General features: G+C 38.2%; 1 protein-coding gene across 1 annotated transcript in view; it reads left to right on the top strand.

The window, feature by feature from the left end:
• LOC125777269 (uncharacterized) overlaps nucleotides 1-25,688 on the top strand; it is a 281,549-nt gene that overhangs the window by 232,933 nt on the left and 22,928 nt on the right. The window contains exon 2 of the mRNA XM_049451638.1: nucleotides 4,787-5,013. The gene's annotated coding sequence lies outside the window, so the exon portion shown is untranslated. The remainder of the gene's footprint in view (nucleotides 1-4,786; nucleotides 5,014-25,688) is intronic.

Here is a 25,688-nt window from a genome sequence, read left to right on the forward strand (position 1 = left end):
CCTTTGCGGTATTTCTTTGTGCCATTCAAAACAAACTAAAGCGGGAGTTTCAATGTAAGGACTGCAGAGGAGTTGTGGAATACAGCAAACGGGTTTTTGTACTCCTCGCGCGGTTTTCGCAAAAGCTCACACAAAAGAGGGCAACGTGAATTAAAATTTCACCACAATGTTCTTTGTTCATTTGGAAAATCGCAAAATAAATTAAGGACAATGATGAAGTACATCAGCGGCGAAAAAACGGAGCATACAACAACACCAAACAATTTGGTACGTTACACGCATCCCGTTGAGTGCCTGTAACGACGCTGAATAGCAAAAGCGCTGAAAATCTTGGACGGCTGGGAAAAATTTAAATAAATTTTAGAATTTAAATAAGGAGCTAAAAAACACCTGCGTTTACGGGTGTAGTGGTTTTAGTTCTTAAACTCTGTCACACTTTTCATAGTTTTCACTTTTCACTTTTCAAAACAAAAATCATGATGAGTTGGCTGCAAACACCATGATAAATAGTGCACAATCAACTTTAGTGGAAATATAAATGAAAAAACAATCAAAAAAAGAAGAAAACATTGGGAAACGCCCGCCGTTGCATGGAGCTTGAGTAATAATCTGTGAAGCTGAATTGAACAGTTGGAGCTAACACCAATTTGCGCGCCACATAACATGCTCCGTCGCTCGTTTAATAATAAAAATGACAATCAAGAAAAGCGGACAATACGGTCAAGCGATTTTTGAAAGTATTTTCTATGGTGTTGGGTGACAAGTGAGTTAGGTTTTAATAACAAAAAATTTATAAAGGGTCTTGTGGTAATTTTTTTATTACTGCATCGCATTTTTTAAGCTAACAATTTTGAATAACACATCCACTGAAATTGAATTTTGAAGCCTCATGTAAAGGGATAGTGTTTGCAATTTGATGTAGAGTTCAAAATTTTTTTTTAACAAGTTGCTGAAGTATGTATAACTACAGTCTATCAAGTAAGAGCGTGGTCGTGTTAATTTATAAAAAAATTATTTTATGAAACTTTCATATTTATATATACATTGTACACTAGGGTGTGTTATTCTGAGGCAACCTTTTTTTTCAACTGAAAAACAGGCTCAAAACTTTCGAAAATGTGTAAAAAAAAGTCACTCAAAAGATGAGCTCTTAATATTAATATTAAGAGGTACCTATTTCAAATTTTCTGTTTTCCATATAAATTACATGGAAAAAAAATCATTTTTTTGTGGTGGTTATTGGGCGGAGGTTTTATATGTGCCCCGATAGCTGCCAGTAGGGATGGTAAACTCGATTCCGATTCTACTCGAAAACCGAGTTTTCTCGTAAAATAATCGTAAAGTAATCTAAATAATCGTAAAATAATCGAAAAAATCATTTTTTTGTGGTGGTTATTGTGCGGAGGTTTTATATGTGCCCCGATAGCTGCCAGTAGGGATGGTAAACTCGATTCCGATTCTACTCGAAATTCGAGTTTTCTCGTAAAATAATCGATTTTTCGGAATCGATCTCCAGTAGTCGAAGTCGATTAAAAATCGGTTCTTGACATTCGAAAAATCGATTATTTTACGAGAAAACTCGATTCTCGAGTAGAATCGGGATCGAGTTTACCATCCCTACTGGCAGCCATCGGGGCACATATAAAACCTCCGCACAATATCCACCACAAAAAAAAAAAAATTTTTCCATGTAATTTATATGGAAAACAGAAAATTTGAAATAGGCACCTCTTAATATTAATATTAGGAGCTCATCTTTTGAGTAACTTTTTTTTACACATTTTTGAAAGTTTTGAGCCTGTTTTTCAGTTGAAAAAAAAAGGTTGCCTCAGAATGGCACACCCTATTGTACACATTACAAGCAATGATTCAATTTGGTCAATAATATGTCCAGTCACCACCGGCGTCGATAATGGCCTGGTATCTCCGAGGAATGCTTTCTAGTAATTTGACGGTGTATTCTAGTAGCAAGGATCTTCAGGTCCGACGAATTTCGTAAGAAACTGCTTCAAAGTGTATATGCATTTTCCACGAAGCTTCTGTTTAATATATGCCCACACATTTTCAATAGGGTTTGCATTGGGCGACTGCGACGGCCAATCCAATGTAACGATGCCAGATTGAGTTTTCCGCTGAGTACAGAGCTTGCTTCGGTGTTTAGGATCGTTGTCCTCCTGCAGAATCCAATCTTCATTTTTTCTGATGAACCATCGCTTTGGCAGATAGCAGTAAAGCTTTTTGTAGATTTTTATCATTTTCTCGGCATTTAGGTTTTCAGTAAGTTTTTCAGTCAACAGAGGCTTCTTCATTGTGTTGCGCAATTTCAGATCATGAGTATGAAGAAGGGTTCGGATAGTTTTGTAGGATATATCTAAACCTTCTGCCATTAATTTAGCTTTTTCTTGCCGCAGTGTTAAAGCAGGAATCCGCGAAAACAGATTCCCTATTCTTTTTTATCTCTTTTGTTCACTTTTCCTATCGAACCACGTTCTGGTAAATCATCGACTATATATCGCTGTATCCACTTCTGTACAAATGCCTTCGACTTACTCATATATTTAGCAGCCGCTGATTGCGACATTTTGGGATCTTTCGGGTGGATGCAAAGGAACAAAGCTTCATACCGCGACGCGTACTTAGCACTCATGGATTTTAACGTGATTCTCTTTCAAAAGATCAACGACAACTGAACCTTTGTTGACAATGCATCAAGGACAAAGCTTCCCTCTATCGGCTCGCGAAGGAATTAGAGCAAAATCTTTCATTAACTGTCGGTAAAGTCGACCAGTTAGTAAAAATGGTAGTACATACTGTTACATAACTGGTGGTCATAGTAGAGGTGCTTTTTTGACAGATAACGCGAGTCAAGCTATTATGTTTTTTTTGTTTAGTATCTGTTTGGCCCTTCATCACTTACGTCTGAACAACGTTTACAAATTGTTAAACTTTATTACGAAAATTCACGATCTGTAAAGAATGTATTTCGCGCGCTTTACTCAACTTATGGTCAATATAATTGGCCTACTGAGCATACTATTCGAAACACCATCACCCATCTTGAGACCCAGCATTCATTATTGGATAATATTCGACCAAATAGACCTCGTCCACGACACAATGAAGAAAATATAGCAGCCGTAGCGGAGAGTGTACACGAAGACCGTACTTAATCGATAAGGAGCCATTCGCAGCAACTCGGTACGATTTGACACATTTTACATCAAGATCTTAAATTAAGAGCGTATAAAATACAGCTTATGCAAAAACTGGAGCCGCTCGACCATCCCAAGCACATCGCTTTGCTCTATAGGCTCTTGAAAAGTTCCAAGAATATCCGAAGTTTTTAAGCCAAATTTCGTTCAGCGAAAAGGGCCATTTCTGACTTAAAGGGGATGTACAGAAACAAGCAAAATTGGGACGAAACGTAACCCGAATAGATTCAAGAGCTGCCATTTCGTTAAGAAAAAACAACGATTTGGTGAGGTTTGTGGGCCGTTTTAATTTTTCCCGTGGAGATATGTGAAGTGTAAAATCTATCCCGTTTCGATGCACGCCTTGGAGAAAAACATCACGCGTGTCATTCGCCAGTTACCAATCGAAATGCTCGAACAAGTCATCGAAAATTGGACTCAACGGATGGTCCATCTGAGACGTAGCCGCGGCGGCCAATATTTGAAATAGATAATCTTCAAAAAAATCAATGCCAAAGAATGTTCTTTCGAATGATAATAAGCAAAACGGTTAGTTATGAAATATAATTTTATTAAATTTTTTTTATTTACAAAAATTACTTTTCCAACTTAAAGCACACAAAAAAAATTTTTTACTCTAGATATTTATTCGAGAGCACTTTCTTTACTAAACTTTAATATTTGGAATAGATTTTTTTGGGCACAAAATGCGACTCAGTATAGTTAACTAATAACCTCAAATAGCTCACGGGATTATGCACAGAACAACTTCCCGTTTTAAGTAAAGTATCATATAAATGTAAAAGATATTGATAGCTTTCTAGATCAGTGAAAAAGGACTTCGACAGGCTTATAAATTTTGATGCTCTTTGGATTGAAGTATAAAAACTGAATACCTAAATAATTTCAAAAATAATATATTATTACGAGCATCCTAAGTCGAATGTATGTATGTACGCCATTTCTTTGCACTTCAAATATACATTGCTAAACATATTGCAAATATTTTACCAATTTTTGGAAAAATTAATCTTGGTGAGTCATAATCTGATACGCAAGCGAGGAAAAATTCTACGTGTAACTTACTTCAAGCTGTTCAGCGTATTTAAAGTAAATTATTCCAGGTACAATCAGACTTTCTTAGAAATATAGATAATATCACGGAGAAAAAATTTCGAAGCAAAAAACTCACTAATTAGTTCTCTAGGATATCCTTTTAGGAGAGTTTAAGAACACCAATTAAACTCAAAAGCTTCAAAACTACAAGTTTATTATATTCTATTTGTTTTAATTTAAATATAGCAGCGACAGACGTAATCCTTCGTCTCGAGACTGCATAAAGTATTCCCTAAATATTGACACATATTCCCTTTGGTGTCTCTAAGGAACTAAGTTTAAAATATACTAAATTACATATACACATTACATACTACAGTAAGCTCTTAAGTGCTAATAACATTTTTAATGTGTCTAAAGTGTACCAACCTCACTTTAATTTCCCACATTTCTTTATATACAAGTGCATGCATATTTACATTCTTTCATATACTTCCCGGCACTCGACTTTTTTACATTTTGCTTACAACTCATTGCAGGCAGTGGCGCAGCGGACCTCACCAAGGATCAGTGCAATATAACGGTGGACATCTTCGATGTCAATTCTCCGGAGGTAAAAAGTCCAAATGTCGGCCGGCCGTTAACCTGCTGGTACCGCTTCCGTACGCTGAAATGTGCACCGCAGGACTTTGTGTTGCGGTTGCGTTTTAAAAAAATTTAAAGTGGGCACACTGCTGCAACACACTGCAAGGGCGGATATTTTCAGGTGAGTTTGGTGTAAGAAGACTGGAAAATTCAACAATACATGTATAGTATAAAGAGTAGTAGGAGCATAAAAGCGATAGTTAGACACGCTGGCGAGCACTCAGCGCAATTTACGATGTACTTCTGCGTGGCAAACCAATATTAAAAGTGCCATTGGCAAATATTTTCGCTCAAGTAAACATATTTTAGCAAATATAAAAACAACAGCAGCAACCAGTATTTTTTACTCAAATATTTTTTTGTACTCGCGCTGTCTGAAAGCATGCAGTTCACATGCATATGCCACATTTTGAACACCACCTCTCGGGAAAATCTGATTTATGGCTGCATGCGCATTGGACGCTACGTCCAGTTGGAAAAAATACAGCAACAGCAAAACTAGCAAACGCATTCTTTAATTTATGAGTACTCAGCTCTGTGCGACCAGCAGTGAAAAGCACTTAAAACGCATATGTGTGAAGCATTTCCATTCTTACTCTGAATGCGCCTGTTGGTAGGATAAAGTGTTTTTCTTTTTTTGTGGCTTTACTTTGTCACTATGTGGTACTTTGTGTTGAATATTTGGTAGTGAGTAGTGGAATATAAGTTTTTTGGCTTTTCTTTTATTTCCTTTTATTAGGGACCGACTACTTAAATTTAGGCATATAAAACTGCTGGGGCTATAACAGAGTGTGAAAAAGGTTATTAAATATAGTTGCGTAGGCAAGTCTACTACTTTGCTCTATATCATTAGCTCAATCTAGAACGCCTTGACGTATGCACAACAAAAATATCTACTACAACAGCAGCCAGTAAAAGCAATACTAAAAGGCATTCAATAGCAAAAGCAGTGCAATAAAAATTGAGATAAATGAAATTGCTGAAAATCGCATATGCCGAAGTAAGGAAAATAAACATTCTCGAAATTTATGCATGTCCTTAAAATCTTACGTTTTTGAATTCTCTAATACGCGTTCAAAATGTAAAGAAATATTACTGTAAATTTACAAATAATGTTACTTGCAAATAAGAAATACATAATTACTCCCAAATATCGGATAGAAAAACGAGAAAAAAATTTATACCAAGTAAATAATAAAGATTTAATAAATAAGTTGTTTTAGATTTGACATTTTTTTGGCATTTGGTTACTATTTTAAACCAGAGCCATCATTGTCAACATTCTAGAGCACTAACCGATAATTTTGTACATTAAAATAGAAAAAATAAAATGTTTATTTTTTACCTCAAATAACTTGTTGACCCATACAAAATGCGATGGATTTAGAAAGAAAAATTTCAAATATAATTTTTGTCGAAAACTCTTTTAAGTAAAAATGCTTAACCTTGTCTACAGTATATATGAAATATCAACTATTTTGCATAAGTTTAACGACTACGGGTTTCTGCTCTAATGCTGTCATACGAGTATTACAACGCTGGTGTGTTTTTTTTAGTACTTTCTGCTTTCCCAATTAGTAATTGTTGAAAACCAAAGTCTCGACCAATCTATTGTCATTAAATCAATGGAAGCCATATCCCAAATATTTTACCACTATTGACACAACTCTTGGTCTAACACAACTTAGTGGCCGTTTTTTCACGTTGATCGTTTTGAAGATAGTAGAACCTTGGTCTCGTTGAAATAAGACGTTAAGGACGAAATAGCTTTATCTCGCAGAACTACAACACTGACTAGTGCGCTATCAACTAATTTCTAAAGCCTGCTTCGAGTATTAAACAACCCACCCGGTTAAAAGTTTACACTCTTCATATTGTTTGCTGAGGGTATATCTATTATTCTCAAACGGGTACCCATACACTTATTTTAACAAAGGAAAAAAGTTATAAGTTGTGTAAAATCACAAGTCCGAATATGTGTAACATACAATGTCTCAATGACTCATTAAAACTTGCTTACAAAATAAAATTGAAGCTTTTGAAAAACCTACTAAAAGAGTCCCGAAAATTCTTGGCATCCTTTACTCCTTGCAAATAAGAATTTTGTGATTTTCTACTAGTATATACTTGTATTTAATAATCCTGCAATCTTGGAAGTTCAAATTTCTCAAGATATTAAAACTACAATAACGAAGTTTTAGACGTAATCATAATTTTATAGATACATAAATATATGTAGTTTTTAGTTTATTAAATTCATTAATTTTACACATTTAAACACATTTCGACTTATTCTAAAATATTACTTTTAATTCACTTTACATTTCAACTTTTTAATATAAATTAACGTATGTACATATGCATTTCAACTTAATTTAATTTACTTATCGGGCAGCGGCTGGTCTGCCCTTCTTGACATCTTCAACTCTACTATGCAACTCAACTCTTCTCGACTATGCTCGACTATACAGTTCGAATATTGTTCGAGTGTTGTTCGAATTAAGCATATGTTGGTAGTTTTGGTCAGAGGTGCATTTAAAAGGCGCATGTGGACCTTTGACCCACAGGTTCCACTCCCACATATATGTATGTTATAGAAGTTATATATACATATATATATAATTGAAATAAATTTCTTTTTCCGTTGAAAATTTATGTTACGAATGGGTAAAATTCAATCAATAGTTCCACTTTAACCCTTAGATGTACATAACATAAAGACTTTCAAACTTCAGTGGTTATGTTCATCTGAGTTAACTGTACCTTGGATCCGAGACAAAATGTGGTAATGAATCCCCAACTTAGTCTTTCCTTGCTTCTGCAATTTTCTTTCTTGATTAATCTTATTTTAGAAGAAATATTGCAGCTGTGGAATTAACTTAAAGCTATGCGGAATAAAAATATATTTCGTGATTATATTAACGGTCTTCAATTAAGCCTTAGCATTATATTAAAATAACTTGCAACGATTTTCTCACTGGTATTATCCCGTAGAAAATAGTCTGTTCAGCAAATACGAAATAATGAAAAAGTTCAAGCCCAACGGCATCATTCTCACATTTAGTTAGTCAAATGGTCAATCATTCAGAAATTAATTAAAGAATTTCATTAAAAATCAGTTGAATTTAACACCTGCACAATGATTAAGCAAGTAAGCATACGGGCACATAGATTAATACTGTTATAACGGGTGATTTTTTTGAGGTTAGGATTTTCATGTATTAGTATTTGACAGATCACGTGGGATTTCAGACATGGTGTCAAAGAGAAAGATGCTCAGTATGCTTTGACATTTCATCATGAATAGACTTACTAACGAGCAACGCTTGCAAATCATTGAATTTTATTACCAAAATCAGTGTTCGGTTCGAAATGTGTTTCGCGCTTTTTTATCGACAAATTTTGTTCAGCGATGAGGCTCATTTCTGGTTGAATGGCTACGTAAATAAGCAAAATTGCCGCATTTGGGGTGAAGAGCAACCAGAAGCCGTTCAAGAACTGCCCATGCATCCCGAAAAATGCACTGTTTGGTGTGGTTTGTACGCTGGTGGAATCATTGGACCGTATTTTTTCAAAGATGCTGTTGGACGCAACGTTACGGTGAATGGCGATCGCTATCGTTCGATGCTAACAAACTTTTTGTTGCCAAAAATGGAAGAACTGAACTTGGTTGACATGTGGTTTCAACAAGATGGCGCTACATGCCACACAGCTCGCGATTCTATGGCCATTTTGAGGGAAAACTTCGGACAACAATTCATCTCAAGAAATGGACCCGTAAGTTGGCCACCAAGATCATGCGATTTAACGCCTTTAGACTATTTTTTGTGGGGCTACGTCAAGTCTAAAGTCTACAGAAATAAGCCAGCAACTATTCCAGCTTTGGAAGACAACATTTCCGAAGAAATTCGGGCTATTCCGGCCGAAATGCTCGAAAAAGTTGCCCAAAATTGGACTTTCCGAATGGACCACCTAAGACGCAGCCGCGGTCAACATTTAAATGAAATTATCTTCAAAAAGTAAATGTCATGAACCAATCTAACGTTTCAAATAAAGAACCGATGAGATTTTGCAAATTTTATGCGTTTTTTTTTTTTAAAAAAAGTTATCAAGCTCTTAAAAAATCACCCTTTATATGTATGTATATGGTACGCTTAAAAGCAAATATCACCTCAATACGCATGAATAATGAATAATATAAAGGGCAGTGATTTAAATTTTTACTTGTATTTTTTATTGCTCATTCACGTATACATATACGTGTGTATATGTAACCAGGAAGGTGTTAAGTAACCAGGGAGGTGATAACGAAATCAGCCTCAGAGAATCATTTAAATATCAGAAAAAGCTCCTAAAGGCAGCCATTATCCGTAGTAAGAGATCCTGTTTCGAAAAGCTCTGTGAAGAAGCGAATATAGACCCCTGGGGAGCGGCTTACAAAATTTGTATGTCGAAGTTTAAAAATAAATCTCAGCAACCTAAGAACGCATCCTTTATGAAAAATGTTGTCGAAGCGTTATTCCCGACACATGGCTCCATTTCCTATATTAAACGAAACGAAGCTACGGAGCCACCCCTTTTAGTCACAGAAGACTCTAAAGCGCCTGGAATAGATGGTATACCAAATAGAGCCCTTAAGGAAGCCATAACTCTAAGGCCCAGCTTATTTGTTAATATGTACAATGCGTGTATATTAGAAGGGGTGTTCCCTGATCCGTGGAAGATACAGCGTCTGGTTCTACTCCCAAAGCCAAAAAAAAAAACACCAGAAGAGCCTTCTTCTTATCGACCTCTTTGCACAATTGGGAAAGTGTACGAAAGCATTGTAAGAAACCGCTTGGAGTTAGCAATCCAAAAAGCCGGCGGATTATCAGAGAGACAATACGGCTTTATTAAAAAGAGGTCCACTATTGACGCACTAAGAGAAATAGTTGATACTGCAAAATGTGCAATAAGCGGAAAAAGATGGAAAGGTGGTAGGAAAAAATACTGCGCGCTAATAACCCTGGATGTGAAGAATGCGTTCAACTCCGCAAAGTGGGCAAATATAATAAAAGCCCTACACGATTGTAACGTGGCTTTTACCACCTTACAATAGTTTACGTCAACTTACCTCACTACGATGTTGGACGCCGCTAGAGCCTTATATCATGTACCCGCAAGAATGATAGAAACAAGATTGCGCAATGACGAGTTCAAATTTTGTTCGTTCTGCGCATCTACGTCACACGGCTCATAAATTTCGTGAAATAGCTTGAGTAGCAAGTAAACATTGCTTGTTAACAAGAATGTTAGAGTAGTATAGTTTATAGCTGTCAAATTTTTTACTGCGCCGTGTGACGTCAGAATTGTATGTTTAGAATAACGGACCTGCGCAATGCGTAATCTCTTTTCTATCATTCTTGGTGCGTTAGGTGGTGGTGGAAAGCTCTAGCAGCTTTCAACACCGTAGTGAGGTAAGTTGTGTGCGTATGGTGCGGGTACATGATGTAAGGCTCTAGCGGCGTTCAACATCGTAGTGAGGTAAGTTGTGTGTGTATGGTGCGGGTACATCAAGAATGATAGAAAAGAGATTACGCATTGCGCAGGTCCGTTATTCTAAACATACAATTCTGACGTCACACGGCGCAGTAAAAAATTTGACAGCTAACGGGTGATTTTTTTGAGGTTAGGATTTTCATGCATTAGTATTTGACAGATCACGTGGGATTTCAGACATGGTGTCAAAGAGAAAGATGCTCAGTATGCTTTGACATTTCATCATGAATAGACTTACTAACGAGCAACGCTTGCAAATCATTGAATTTTATTACCAAAATCAGTGTTCGGTTCGAAATGTGTTTTATCGACAAATTTTGTTCAGCGATGAGGCTCATTTCTGGTTGAATGGCTACGTAAATAAGCAAAATTGCCGCATTTGGGGTGAAGAGCAACCAGAAGCCGTTCAAGAACTGCCCATGCATCCCGAAAAATGCACTGTTTGGTGTGGTTTGTACGCTGGTGGAATCATTGGACCGTATTTTTTCAAAGATGCTGTTGGACGCAACGTTACGGTGAATGGCGATCGCTATCGTTCGATGCTAACAAACTTTTTGTTGCCAAAAATGGAAGAACTGAACTTGGTTGACATGTGGTTTCAACAAGATGGCGCTACATGCCACACAGCTCGCGATTCTATGGCCATTTTGAGGGAAAACTTCGGACAACAATTCATCTCAAGAAATGGACCCGTAAGTTGGCCACCAAGATCATGCGATTTAACGCCTTTAGACTATTTTTTGTGGGGCTACGTCAAGTCTAAAGTCTACAGAAATAAGCCAGCAACTATTCCAGCTTTGGAAGACAACATTTCCGAAGAAATTCGGGCTATTCCGGCCGAAATGCTCGAAAAAGTTGCCCAAAATTGGACTTTCCGAATGGACCACCTAAGACGCAGCCGCGGTCAACATTTAAATGAAATTATCTTCAAAAAGTAAATGTCATGAACCAATCTAACGTTTCAAATAAAGAACCGATGAGATTTTGCAAATTTTATGCGTTTTTTTTTAAAAAAGTTATCAAGCTCTTAAAAAATCACCCTTTATAAACTATACTACTCTAACATTCTTGTTAACAAGCAATGTTTACTTGCTACTCAAGCTATTTCACGAAATTTATGAGCCGTGTGACGTAGATGCGCAGAACGAACAAAATTTGAACTCGTCATTGCGCAATCTTGTTTCTATCATTCTTGCTAACGCACCATACGCATACTTACCTCGCTACGGTGACGAAAGCTGCACTGTGCTGCTATATAAGCAAGCACTTCACATCGAGTGCGATCATTTCTTCCAGCACTCCGGCGAGGACGGTCGCCATCGGCAGCAATAGGCAGGGTAAGTGTAATAATAGTAGAAATAGGTAGCGCTGTATAGAAAAGTAGAAGTAGACAGTATGGGGAGGCCTCGCGCAGAAAAGGCATCACCGCCGGGTGATGCCAGTGCTCGCGATGGCCCTGCCCAGTAGTTGGGGGAATGCGCAGGCCTCGCGCAGAAAAGGCATCACCACCGGGTGATGCCAGTGCTCGCGATGGTCCTGCCCAGTAGTTGAGGAATGCGCAGGACTCGCGCAGAAAAGGCATCACCACCGGGTGATGCCAGTGCTCGCGATGGCCCTGCCTAGTAGTTGAGGGATCGCAGGCCTCGCGCAGAAAAGGCATCACCGCCGGGTGATGCCAGTGCTCGCTATGGCCCTGCCCAGTAGTTGAGGGATCGCAGGCCTCGCGCAGAAAAGGCATCACCGCCGGGTGATGCCAGTGCTCGCGATGGCCCTGCCCAGTAGTTGAGGGATCGCAGGCCTCGCGCAGAAAAGGCATCACCGCTGGGTGATGCCAGTGCTCGCGATGGCCCTGCCCAGTAGTTGAGGGAATGCGCAGGCCTCGCGCAGAAAAGGCATCACCGCCGGGTGATGCCAGTGCTCGCGATGGCACTGCCCGGTAGTTGGGGGAATGCGTGCCTTGCACAGCAAAGGCATCACCGCTGGGTGATGCCAATGCTCGCGATGGCACTGCCGTAACCGCGTCAAGAGCACGTGGCATGAGTACCGCTGCTTACGGACTGTTACACAAACTAACGGGACTAACAGATGAGAGGTAATGTAAGGAGAGTTGCTAGCCGGAGGTCAACCAACACAGTTCGCTGACAATTATATCTGTCCTTCGGAGAGTTGCTAGCCGGAGGTCAACCAACACAGTTCGCTGACAATTATATCTGTCCTTCGCAGAGGAGCCCAGGAGAACACTACCCGATTCAACAAACGTCAACGCCTGACAAACTAATTTCATCCGTTTTTCATCATCGCCGTTTTCATCATCGCCGTTTTCATCACCGCCGTTTTCATCGCCGTGCCAGACTCAACAAGCTTTAACGCCTGGCACGCTAATTTCATCCGTTTTCATCATCGCCGTTTTCATCACCGCCGTTTTCATCGCCGTGCCAGACTCAACAAGCTTTAACGCCTGGCACGCTAATTTCATCCGTTTTCATCATCGCCGTTTTCTTCATCGTCACTGTATACATCACGCTGGTCTGGCTGTCCACTGAAAGGGGGGTGTGGACACTTCATCTATTTAATTAGATCTTTTATTTGCTAAGGGTTTGTGGGTCCCAAGGCTGACCCTGGAGCGGCTGAGCATACCTCAGCTATGGAAGAAACCCCATTACACGATATACACGCTCCTCAGTATCTGATAAATATTATAATGAGTTATTTTCAAAATAAGAGATTGCTATACGAGACGGACGAGGGAACTCAAAGCTACACTATCTCCAGTGGAGTACCGCAATGCTCGGTTTTAGGCCCGCTGCTATGGAACCTGATGTACGACGGGGTGTTAAGAATACCGCAATCAAAAAATGTGAAAACAATCGCTTATGCGAATGACCTCATAGTGGTAGCTGTAGCTAAACATCTGGATGACCTCCGTATCACATGCAATGACAGCATAAATGGTCTGCGCCGATGGTTTACTGCCATGAGTCTAGAATTGGCTGAGCAGAAAATAGAAGTCCTGCTCATAAGCTCAAGGAAAATTGAGGAGAAAATATCGCTGACCATCGGAGAATGTGAGATTACTTCGCAGCCACAGTTGAAGTATCTCGGGGTAATATTGGACTCAAGGCTCAAGTTCAAAGAACACTTGGAAAACGCGACAAGTAAAGCAAATAAAATATATAATGCGTTGTCTAGAATGATGGCAAATAAAGGCTGTGTGCGTTCAAGCCGACGATGTTTAATAGCTAAGGCAATAAGTTCAGTGATCCGGCTCCAATATGGATACAGGCGCTAGAAACAAAATCATATGCTAGACCAATTAACACAGTGCATAGGATTTCAGCAATACGAGTGATAAGTGCTTTCCGAACCATTTCAAATGACGCTGCTGAGGTATTAGCCAGTATGGCACCGATTGACATCCAGGGAGATGAATTCGCGCGAATATATAACTTACCAGAGACGTCTACCACAGCAAAAAGAGAAGAGAGAATAAAAAGACCTACCGACTGATCTCGGACATACACTCGTGGATAGGTAGGAAACATGGAGACCTGGATTTCCACCTTACCCAAATACTCAGTGGGCATGTTGCTTCAGAGGATATCTATTCAAATATCGTCATGACTTTAGTCAATACTGTCCGACGTGTGCCGAGTGTATAGCAGACTCTGAACACGTGTTCCTTTATTGCCCACGGTTTTCAAGTATAAGAGAAATGTTGAAAACCACCCTGGGAGGTAGTATCACGGTGAAAAATTTGACTGCACATATGTGCGAGTTCTCTGTAAAGTAGAAAGTTGTCAGCAGAGCGACAAATCTAATTATGACAAAATTGAAACATTTAGAACAGATTAGGCGTCAGTCAGTCCGTGCAATAGAGGAGACTTAACCGTCTTCTTCTCTCCCATGAAGTAATACTTTGTCCAGTGGTCCCGTGGGAGCGACATGAGGTGGGAGTAGGTTAGGTTTAGCGGATTAAAGTCCCGCACTCCGGCCTTCGATGCTTCCTCCTACTATAAAAAAAGTACATATATGGTGTATTAAAACTTTTAAATAAAAAATGATATGCATTCTAATATAGAAACCTTCAAATTCAAGCATTTATAACAATATCCACAATAAAAATATGTCAAAACGCTACATTTTGCATAATAAATATATCGAAATTATTAAACGCCTAGTGAATATTTAAATATTTTAGATGATTAGAAATAATTTAGCCTATCCGCAGGCGTTAGAATATGTCCACTAACTCAAAGCCATCACAAATCCAGAATAATCGGAGTGAGGGAGTGAAAGTATTTGATTGAAAGATTATTATTATTTCAGGTTGAAATAAAGTAAAGTAAAGCTGATTCTTTAGTTAATCGGAATGGTTGGTTGAGATTAAATTACCCTGTAAAGGGAAAGTGGAGGTTTATTCATTTAAGGGATCAACTTAGACACTTAAAATCTCATAAATTATAATATGATTATCATGAACTCTTAACATTTTTTAAAGGCGGTGTAATAGCCGAAAAAATGTTTCATATACTTAATTTTATTTTTGCCTGACTCCGAAATTTAGTCGTGGTTATTATTCGATTTCTTCCATTTTTGAACTGTATATGGAAATGCCTGAAGAAAACGACTCTATAGAGATTGGTTAACATAGCTATAGTAGTTTCCGAGATATGTACAAAAATCTTAGTAGGGGGTGGGGCCACGCCCACTTTTCCCAAAAAATTACGTCCAAATATGCCCCTCCCTAATGCAATTTTTGAGCCAAATTTCACTTTAATATCTTTATTTATAGCTTAGTTATGACACTTCATAGGTTTTCAGACATCCGGATTTCAACTCTACTCATCGCCCTGATCACTTTGGTATATATAACCCTATATCTGACTCTTTTAGTTTTAGGACTTACAAACAACTGTTATGTAAACAAAACTATAATACTCTCCTTAGCATCTTTGTTGCGAGAGTATAAAAATACCAAATCGACTCTGATGTGTAAATATTCGTATGTGGTTTTAACAAAACTTTTTACGAAAAAGCGTACATTTGGGTATTGTAAATCGCTTCGGTCAGATCAGACCAGATATTAATGGGTTGAAATTTGACTGTGACAACGGAAATGTCATTTAATGTTTGCTGCACGGCTGCCTGTGGTTACGACCGAATGTCCGCCTCTCTGACAGCTGGCGCGCTGTTGGGCTGTTGCGCTGAATGGCTGTTTAGTTGCTTGTCATAGAGCAGCCTCCATTTGGTGGTTCGCGATTGCAAAAAGTGAAAGTAATGAAAGTATTGCATTACGACCGCAATGAGCGGCTGCACACACGCATGTATACACATGCTGTTCATACGCAGCAAGTAATTGAGTATAATGTATTTGTAAGTGTGTATTTGAACATATAATTATATATTAAAACAAAGTTGCAGCAATCAGCGAGCAATGTTGCAAGCGCCCTCAACAATAACAAGCCACGTGTGCCGCCAGCCGCAATTGCATGAACGCGAGCACCATCGCGCTTGCTTCACATCTGTGTGATGGAGTCAATATAGTTATGCAAAAGGGCGGGTGAACATATGTGTGTGTCGAAAATCAATCATTTGAAATGAAATACATAAAGAAATGCTATAAAATTGCGCACACGTCGACTAACGGTAATCCATGTGAAAGCACGCTTCACATCAGATCAGCGAGGGCCTGTCTCTGCCCCAGCGAGTTGATGATGACTCAACGCGGATGAATGCCTGGTTGGTTGCCTGGTTGGTTGCATAGGCGCATTCAAGGTTGTTGCTGTTGTAATTGTCCGCTGTTCCGCTGGCTGGTTGGAGTGACTTGTCGGCTGCTGGTGGCTGATTCTTAATTTATTCGATCACATTCGACGGGAAATTAACAACGTAATGCCATTCGGCAAAACGGTAAGTAGCAATGATGATGACATAAAACGATTCAACACACACGTGCATTAAAATATAAATGGGTACGTGTGTTGCAGGAGTAAGATGCAAGCTGCCCATGTAGGGTGAAATGTAATCAATTTGTGAGATGTATGCAGCATGGCTGATGGTTTTATTATTGGTTTTGCGCTGAAAATCATGTGAGCTACCGTCGACAGCACAGTGTTGCCAACTTCCAATACATTTCTTCATTCTGGAGATATTAATGTGGTAATGGAGTGTTACGAAGCGGCCTGCACTGGTGTTGTGAGACCTTGAGCTTGCGAGGTGATAGAATGAAAATGATCAAGGCCCGGGGACTTGAAGGCTTTGAATGAATTCGGCAAAAGGAAGGCTGTGCAGCCCTATCGGAGCTTCCCCCGTAATGAAGTAAGATTTTTCGCCAAAGTGCATCTAATCCGACGCTCTCCTGATAGCCTTTTTCACTTCTGACTCTCTTGGCTTTCGTAAAGTCGGTCTTGTATATAGCCAGTTCCACCTTATACATTGCCCTCTACAGCCACTTCTACGGGCTTTGTTGAAGACTATTTTGCTCGAAGAACTCTCCGTTAGCTCTGATCTCCTTTTCCTTTGCATATTTGAGTATTTAGATGACAGAAGCTTTCAAAAGTAGTCCTACTCACCGAAGTGAAAACTTCGACGAGATTACCAATCGCACCCGCAAATAGGATCAAGTCCATGATAATTGTATTCGAGCTTTGCCAGAAAGACGGGGAGAAGCACTGGCTAGTGATGGATAATTTTTCGAAAAATTAACTTGTAACCATTTTCCTACAATAAAATTGCGTTTCATTAAAAAAACGGCGATACCTAAATCTTTATTCACTATATGATTTTCGATACGTAATCCATCAGAATATAAAATGAAAATGCTGCTATTGTGTAATACATACATAAAGCCCAGCAGCACACTATTAGCTATTATACTATTTTTAATTTATATCTTCCTCAGCCATCGAATCGTGACTTGTTAACTGCCACCCTTAGTTTTGGAGCATTTTCCGGCCCCGTCGCCACATCGTTAAGCGCAAAATACCATTTACGCAATCGACTTACTAAATATTGATGCGATGACTATCAATACGTGAGTGTGAAACAGATTCACCGTGAAAGATATTAACAAACAAAGCCAAAAAAAGTTTAAATGTCCCTCACAACTTATATACACATATTTCTGTTGTGATGGCATTATACAGATATAGATATATGAAATGGTGTGTAAACTTTTGCGGTCTTTTTGTAATTTATTTACTTGTTGCTTTTTCAGCGAATTTAAATTTTTAACCGGTCTTCTCATTGCAACCCTGTCCATAATATCACGTCAACAGCGAAATAATTCTTTGATACTTCAATTTCATTCTGGTGAATTATTTCTCTTACTGCGTAGAAGTTTTCAGTAATGGACTGCTTATGAACTGAATCAAGAGATTTGTAGTTTCAGTAGGCTCTAAGGGGATTTAGAAAAGTGGCACATAGAATCAGTTCTTCAGTATCAACATATCTAAAATCTGTTGAACTTAAAAATATTTTTTTACTTTAAAAAATTGAATACATTTAAAATCTGCGATAGACAAAACTCTAACGATTTATATGTACATTAATAGTTATTACTACTGTCATTAATTACAGGGTTTGTCCGGAAAGTAATAGGACTAATTTTCTTCCGCTGCGAATGTACTTTGGAGCGTGGAAGTTCTCAAGATCAATCGGGTCTGACAAGACATCGCCTTTCATGTGAACAGCTTCCGCAGCCGCACTACACCCCAGATGTGGCCCCCGGACTTTCTTTTGTTTCCTTGCCTGAAAAGACCAATGAAAGGCAAGCATTTTGGGCCGGCAGAGGAAATCCAAACAGCATGCACCTCGGCACCCAAGGGTATTCCAGAGAATGCCTGCCGTGACGCGTTCAATGCTTGGAAATCGCGCAGGAAGCACTACATCGACGCAGAAGGAACCTATTTTAAAATTTTTTAAAAAATTGTAATTCAATAGTCCTATAACTTTCCGGAAGAACCCTGTAAGATCGTATAGCTTCCAGTCGAAGCCTTTGTGATATTAATGACACCTGCATTCTGCATTCTTTTTGGTGTAAATATAATTTGTATCTTTAGCAATTTTTTACCTCTGCATCCAAATATTGTAACTCAATTGCACATAAAGTACTGCCGTTCCATTAATTATGATTCCGCAAGTAAATATGCATGTAAGTGGATCAGCGTGATTCGCGCGCCTGCATAAAGCGGCATTTATGCTGCTAAAGGATAAGACCACCCGACGAGCAGTTGCATATACATTCGGACAAGGCATTTAAAATAAAGATATAACAAGTGAAAGAAGAAGAAGATGTATAAGCACAGGTAATAATTATATAACAGTTAATATATATTGTGCCATTTTTATACTTCCTGCTTGTTCACGCGGACAACACAATAAGTAAAGGCAACGAAAGCTGTTGGTGAACTTTATTACGTTAGTGGATCCACAGTGTTTTTATTATAAATACATATTAGTAAATTTTCTTTCTAACCCTTTCTTCCCCTTGGTATCTCGAATTGGCGCCAAAATGTGAAAAGAAGAAATGACTGAGACGCTGTTAATCAGTAAATAAGAAGCTATATTTGGAGTCGCCTATCATATTATAATTTGGTTTTAAAAGCGTAACTAATATGTGAAAAGTCTGTTGATAAAAGTTAGCTCGACATTATATACAATATATTACCTTATGGTTTGTACCTTATTAAATCCACGGGCAATCACGGGATTGGCTAAATCGACTAGAGTTAACAAGATTTCGCCCTAAAAAAATTACACTTTTTAATTTCGTCACAGAGGAGATTTGCAGCAAATCTACTCGAAATCTCCCTGTTCGGCTCAGAACTAACGCCACCTATTTGTCAGTAAGCAACTCTATTCCATTATCACAGCTGATTTACACAAAGACCAAAAATGTAAACAAACCAACGAATTAAAAGCAATGCAACTGAATTCCCCTGGTAATCGATCAAAATATCTCTCCATTATCTCCAATAACTAGAAAATATTTAAAACAATACGACTTTTGTTAGAAAATACGACAGCAATGTTTTCTTTTACTAAATATTAAACCATATGAATTTTTACTGTCACTAGCAGTTGTTATATAAATCTGCAACGGCAATGAGGACAGTCTGGATCAGTGAATAGATTAAGGGGTTATATACAGTTAACATTAAAAAATATATATTTTTTTATTTTATTTTCTGAACTCATTAAACGCTCGTGTTACATATATGTAACGCTCCGATCTTTCACATAAATCTACGACTTTTTCGAAATGCAATTTTAAATGTTCCAAATTATAAATTAGAATTGAAGTGAACAAATCAAAGAATGCGCGATGTGTGCGCTATATTTTGCCCTTTGCGTTTAGTGCAGCAAAATTAGTAGCGCAGTGAACACGAAGCCGATTTCATACAGCTAAAAAAACTGTCGAAATGGGAACACGTTGTCGGTAAGTACGATTTTTTATAAAGTGTCACCGATTTATGAGAAAAGAGTGTTTTGTATATTTTGATAGTGTTTGAAATTTTATGCTAATAAAAAAAAATTTAAATGACTGTATTTGTAGGTTTTTTTTTCGTCTTGTGTAGCTGTGACATATACATATGTCACATTCGCGGGTTCACCATATGAATTGTATAACTATATATAATATACATATTTATGTGCGTGTTCTTCCGTTATTGGGGCAAAACTAACTGTTGAAGAAGTTTGCGCAGTTTTGGATGAATTGACAAATAATGAAGAAGAAGAAGTGGAAGCTATATATATAGAGGCTCCTGACGCGGGTGCTCTTTCAGGTGATGATTCGGCAGATGAAGACGGCGGTACTTTGGAAAACTTGTCACATACACAGCTTGTCGAGGGTTGTGAAATTGTTATAAAAATACCGAATTTGAAGAGAACTCCGACTTTGATATGGACGCTGAAATTTTAGACTGCTTGAATCATTCTATCTCAGAGTTAGAAGTAAACCTTTTGGAGGAATCATTTGCTTCTGTGCAAGCATCCGAAAAGCCGAGTACATCGCGTTCAACTCAAAAGCCTAGGGAACAAACCAATTCTTGTCGTCGTAAGATAACTGCAGGTCAGTCACATACTAAGAGAGGCAAACCATCCTTTACGTGGGTCGATGATAATATCGAACCTAGATCTCCAATTTTCTAGGTTCGAGGGTAATTACAGTGACTGCAGCAATCTAGAGCCATATGAGCAATTCCAAAAGTTTTTTGATGATGAATTATTGCAAATGCTGTGTGATGAGTCAAACAGATATTCGCTTTTAAATAATAATGGGAACCCAAATATTACAGTTGGAGAAATGAAAGTATTTTTAGGAATTCTGATAATAAGTGAATATACCTATTCTCCAAACAAAGAAGCATATTGGAGCGTTGACAAAAATATTCAAAATCTTGTGATTATTGACTCGATGAGGCGTGATCGTTTTCGAACTATTTTTGGAAATCTACACTTTATTGACCCCGGAAGGACAGATTTATCGGATAAAATATGGAAATTGAGACTCCTAACTGATGCTTTGAAAGCGAATTTTGCTAAAAATTTTCATCCAGAGCGGAATTTGTCCTACGATGAATCAATGGTGGAATACTACGGCAGGCACGGTTGTAAATAATTTATTAGAGGCAAACCGTTGAGATTTGGTTATAAAATGTGGTGTCTAAATACGCCTTCCGATTATCTTCTAAACTTCGAGATGTATCAGGGAAAAAACCCTAGGACGAACGAAGACCACGCTGCAAACTATGGAAAGAACGCTGCTCCGTTGTTTTCAATGATCGATGAATTCGATGAAAGGTGGAAGCCACTTCCATTTCAATTCTTTTTCGATAATCTCTTCACTTCAATACCTGTTTTGGTTGGATTAAAAAAAATGGGATATGAGGGAACTGGAACAATTCGGCAAAATTCAATACCAATCTCTTGCCCTTTGCCACTGAAGGATAAGTTGAAAAAAAAGGAACGTGGTTCAGAAATCCGGGAAATAGCCATATATATGGGAAGGAACTGGTTCCCAAATAAAGTTGATGCAACGGAAACTACCGCATTGTCTACCCATTTCGTGACTGTAATATCGCATTCAGAAATCCGGGAAATAGCCATATAAACTTTATTTGGGAAGGAACTGGTTCCCAAATAAAGTTGATGCAACGGAAACTGGCTGGGACAGCTGGAAGATACTCTGGGGCAGAACATGCTTGAATTCAGGTTCATATCCCCAATGCTCTCATAATATATGATAAGAATATGGGCGGAAAAGACCGTATGGATCAAAACGTTAACGCTTACAGGATTGGAGCTAAAGGGAGGAAGTGGTGGTTCTCAATTTTTACCTGGTTGATTGATGTCTCCATTCAAAATGCTTGGCTCTTACATAGAAAAGGCGCACACGGGCTAACCCAGCTACAGTTTAGAAGAACCATTGCTAATCACTTTTGTCGTACTTATGGACAAGTCCGAGGACCATGGGGATTTAGACGTCTGGATTCGCTAATTGAGCTTGATGCTAGATATGACCTAATTGGCCATTTCATAGTTAGAAATCCTACCAGGAGACGCTGTGCTGGAAACAACTGCCAGCGATCAATAAACACCAAATGTATAAAGTGTGACGTAGGTTTGTGTGTGGATTGTTTCTAAAGGGTGATTTTAGGCTTGATAACTTTTTTTTTAAAAAAAACGCATAAAATTTGCAAAATCTCATCGGTTCTTTATTTGAAACGTTAGATTGGTTCATGACATTTACTTTTTGAAGATAATTTCATTTAAATGTTGACCGCGGCTGCGTCTTAGGTGGTCCATTCGGAAAGTCCAATTTTGGGCAACTTTTTCGAGCATTTCGGCCGGAATAGCCCGAATTTCTTCGGAAATGTTGTCTTCCAAAGCTGGAATAGTTGCTGGCTTATTTCTGTAGACTTTAGACTTGACGTAGCCCCACAAAAAATAGTCTAAAGGCGTTAAATCGCATGATCTTGGTGGCCAACTTACGGGTCCATTTCTTGAGATGAATTGTTGTCCGAAGTTTTCCCTCAAAATGGCCATAGAATCGCGAGCTGTGTGGCATGTAGCGCCATCTTGTTGAAACCACATGTCAACCAAGTTCAGTTCTTCCATTTTTGGCAACAAAAAGTTTGTTAGCATCGAACGATAGCGATCGCCATTCACCGTAACGTTGCGTCCAACAGCATCTTTGAAAAAATACGGTCCAATGATTCCACCAGCGTACAAACCACACCAAACAGTGCATTTTTCGGGATGCATGGGCAGTTCTTGAACGGCTTCTGGTTGCTCTTCACCCCAAATGCGGCAATTTTGCTTATTTACGTAGCCATTCAACCAGAAATGAGCCTCATCGCTGAACAAAATTTGTCGATAAAAAAGCGGATTTTCACATTTCGAACCGAACACTGATTTTGGTAATAAAATTCAATGATTTGCAAGCGTTGCTCGTTAGTAAGTCTATTCATGATGAAATGTCAAAGCATACTGAGCATCTTTCTCTTTGACACCATGTCTGAAATCCCACGTGATCTGTCAAATACTAATGCATGAAAATCCTAACCTCAAAAAAATCACCCGTACAACTTTCACTTTAGACCAGTTTGAGTTTTCTTTCTCAGCCAAAAATTGATGAATTTTCATACGTTTGTACTTGCTTCGTTTTTTTTTGTAAACTTTATAATTAAAATAATCCAATGGAAGTGCTTATTTACATGTTAGTATCAAACATTGTATTACATAACAGAAACCCGCGAGCGTTACATATATGTCACGGGTCGTGCAGACTCCCCCGGATAGGGGTCGAAACTTTTGTTTGTAGTTTTGTGTACATATCAACCCTTTTAGTATCCACACAAAGTTTGGTTCTTCTATCTTTGCTATTTAGCTTTCGCGTTTAATGGGTTAATTTACATACAGGGTGGCTGATGAAAGCCACTACCAAAAAAAAATTAAATATCTTTTTTTTTTCTATTTAATGAATCTGGTTAATTTTTTTTTATTTTGCAGATTGACTTTTACATTTAACAAAAATGGATAACTGGGACACTGAAACAAGAATTTGGATTGTCCGCCGCTATCACGCACTGGAGTCCGTAGTTTCAGTTCAAAGAGAGTATAGGCGCACGTTTGGCGGCAATCCTCCGAACAGATGGAACATAATGAGACTTGTAAACAATTTTGCCGAGCATGGGACAATCAACAGAAGACCTTACCATCGAAACCCTTCAGTTCGAATGGAGGAAACAATCGCTGCTGTAGCTGCTGCCATACAAAACAATCCACGTGTTTCGACAAGAAGCTTATCTGCTCAAATGGGTGTAAGCAGACAGTCATTACAGTCAAGTATGCACAAAGATTTGGACTTATTCCCATATAAAATTCAAATGGCCAACAAACTGAACGCTGCAGACTTGCCGATTCGCTTGAAATTTTGTCAGAAGATGCTTCAAATGGTGGAAGAGGATGGAAACATGTTGAACTGTCTTTTCATGTCTGACGAGGCCCATTTCGATTTAAACGGCAACATAAACAAACAAAATTGTCGAATATGGAGTGCTTCCAACCCACAGATACTCCATGAGACGGAATTGCATCCACTTCGTGTCACAGTGTGGTGTGCAGTTTCATCATGCTGCATTGTCGAGCCCTACTTCTTCGAAGAAAACGGTCATACCGTTACGGTTACTGGAGACCGTTACTTGAGCATGTTGAGAGTTTTATTTCAATTCCATTATTTTTGAAACTAATTAAGCTATATTTAATAAAATTGTATGTATGTAAATTTTTATGAATACTTACAGAAAAATGCAAATCGTTCCGTTGAACATACGAGTATTCGGAATTAAACTTACATTTGAAGTTCAAGAAAAACGTTTTTCTCAGAATGTTGTTTTTAAAATCGGTGAAACCAATTATTCTCAAATTTTAGCACGAGCATCCTAAATTAATTTGCTAGTAATTAAAAGATAATTTTTATTCACCGATAAAGATTTTTTATTAACTAATTAATTTTGGTCAAAATTCGATTTAGTGGCCACGGAAACTTCTTCTTTGAGAGGACCTACCGGACATCGAATGTAATTTCTTCTTATTCTTAATTGGCGTAGACACCGCTTACGCGATTATAGCCGAGTTAACAACCGCCACGTGAAAAACCACTCCCAATGAAAAATTAATAACAGCCTCGGATGAGAGAGAGGGGTCTTACCAAATAAATAATTATGCTAAGACTAAGGCTTGAATGCAATTAAAAGATAATATGTGTACAAATTTTTGGATCAATAAATTTAAAAGTTTTCTCAGAAAAAATTCTGTAAAATTCGCTTTGTTCTGGCCTTCTAACCTTTTAAATGTAATCTAATTATTTTATAGTCCTTCAATATCATAAAAAAGTACAAAGAAGTTAATAATTTAAGAGCTCAGAGGTTGAAAGCAATTTAAGTAAGAAGCAAACAAAATAGTTAAATTAATTAATGGAGCCGATTTTAGCAATTCCATTTAAAGCTTTAAAATTTTTAAATAATTAAACAGACTATTATTCAGCTTGCATACGCGTATACGAATATTTCAATACTGACTTGTATGTAAAGCTTACACAAGTACACAAGTATGCACGGGTGAAGAATTAACAATGAATGCTCGTCGCTGGCAACGCATGTACGCTCGTACATACATATGTACATGTGCATGTATTTTGTTTGGATTATAACACTCACCTGGCAAGTTCAATGACTTAACGCCTGCAGCTTCCTTCCGGCTTTGCTGCATGGTCTACCTCACTCTCCTGACCCCTTGTACTGTTTGCTTGGCGAACAATACTCTTAACATCCCCCACTCACACATATCCACACTACAGTTTTAATGTGTGGAAGTATGTGTGTGAATGCAGCAGCATTAGTGTTGATGAGATCTTTTTAAAAATACATAAAAAGTTGCTCGAAAGCATAACAAGACAGTGCACAAAAACAATAAAGGTTAAAAAAATGTGAATAGAAGCAACTAAACCAAGTAAGGAAGGGCTAAGTCACCGAACATTTTATACTCTCGCATGATAAAGTGATAATCGAGATTTCATTATCCGGCATTTTTTTTTTATTTTGCTGTAAAATTAATTAGATTAGTAGTTCCTGAGTTTCGGTTTTTGATCCATAAGTGGGCGCCGCCACGCCCATTTTCACTTTTTAAAAAAAGCCTGGGTACAGCTTCCTTCTGCCATTTCTTCGGTAAAATTTAGTGTTTCTGACGTTTTTT

The sequence above is a fragment of the Bactrocera dorsalis genome, chromosome 3, assembly GCF_023373825.1.
Source record: "Bactrocera dorsalis isolate Fly_Bdor chromosome 3, ASM2337382v1, whole genome shotgun sequence".
Taxonomy (NCBI): Eukaryota; Metazoa; Arthropoda; class Insecta; order Diptera; family Tephritidae; genus Bactrocera; species Bactrocera dorsalis.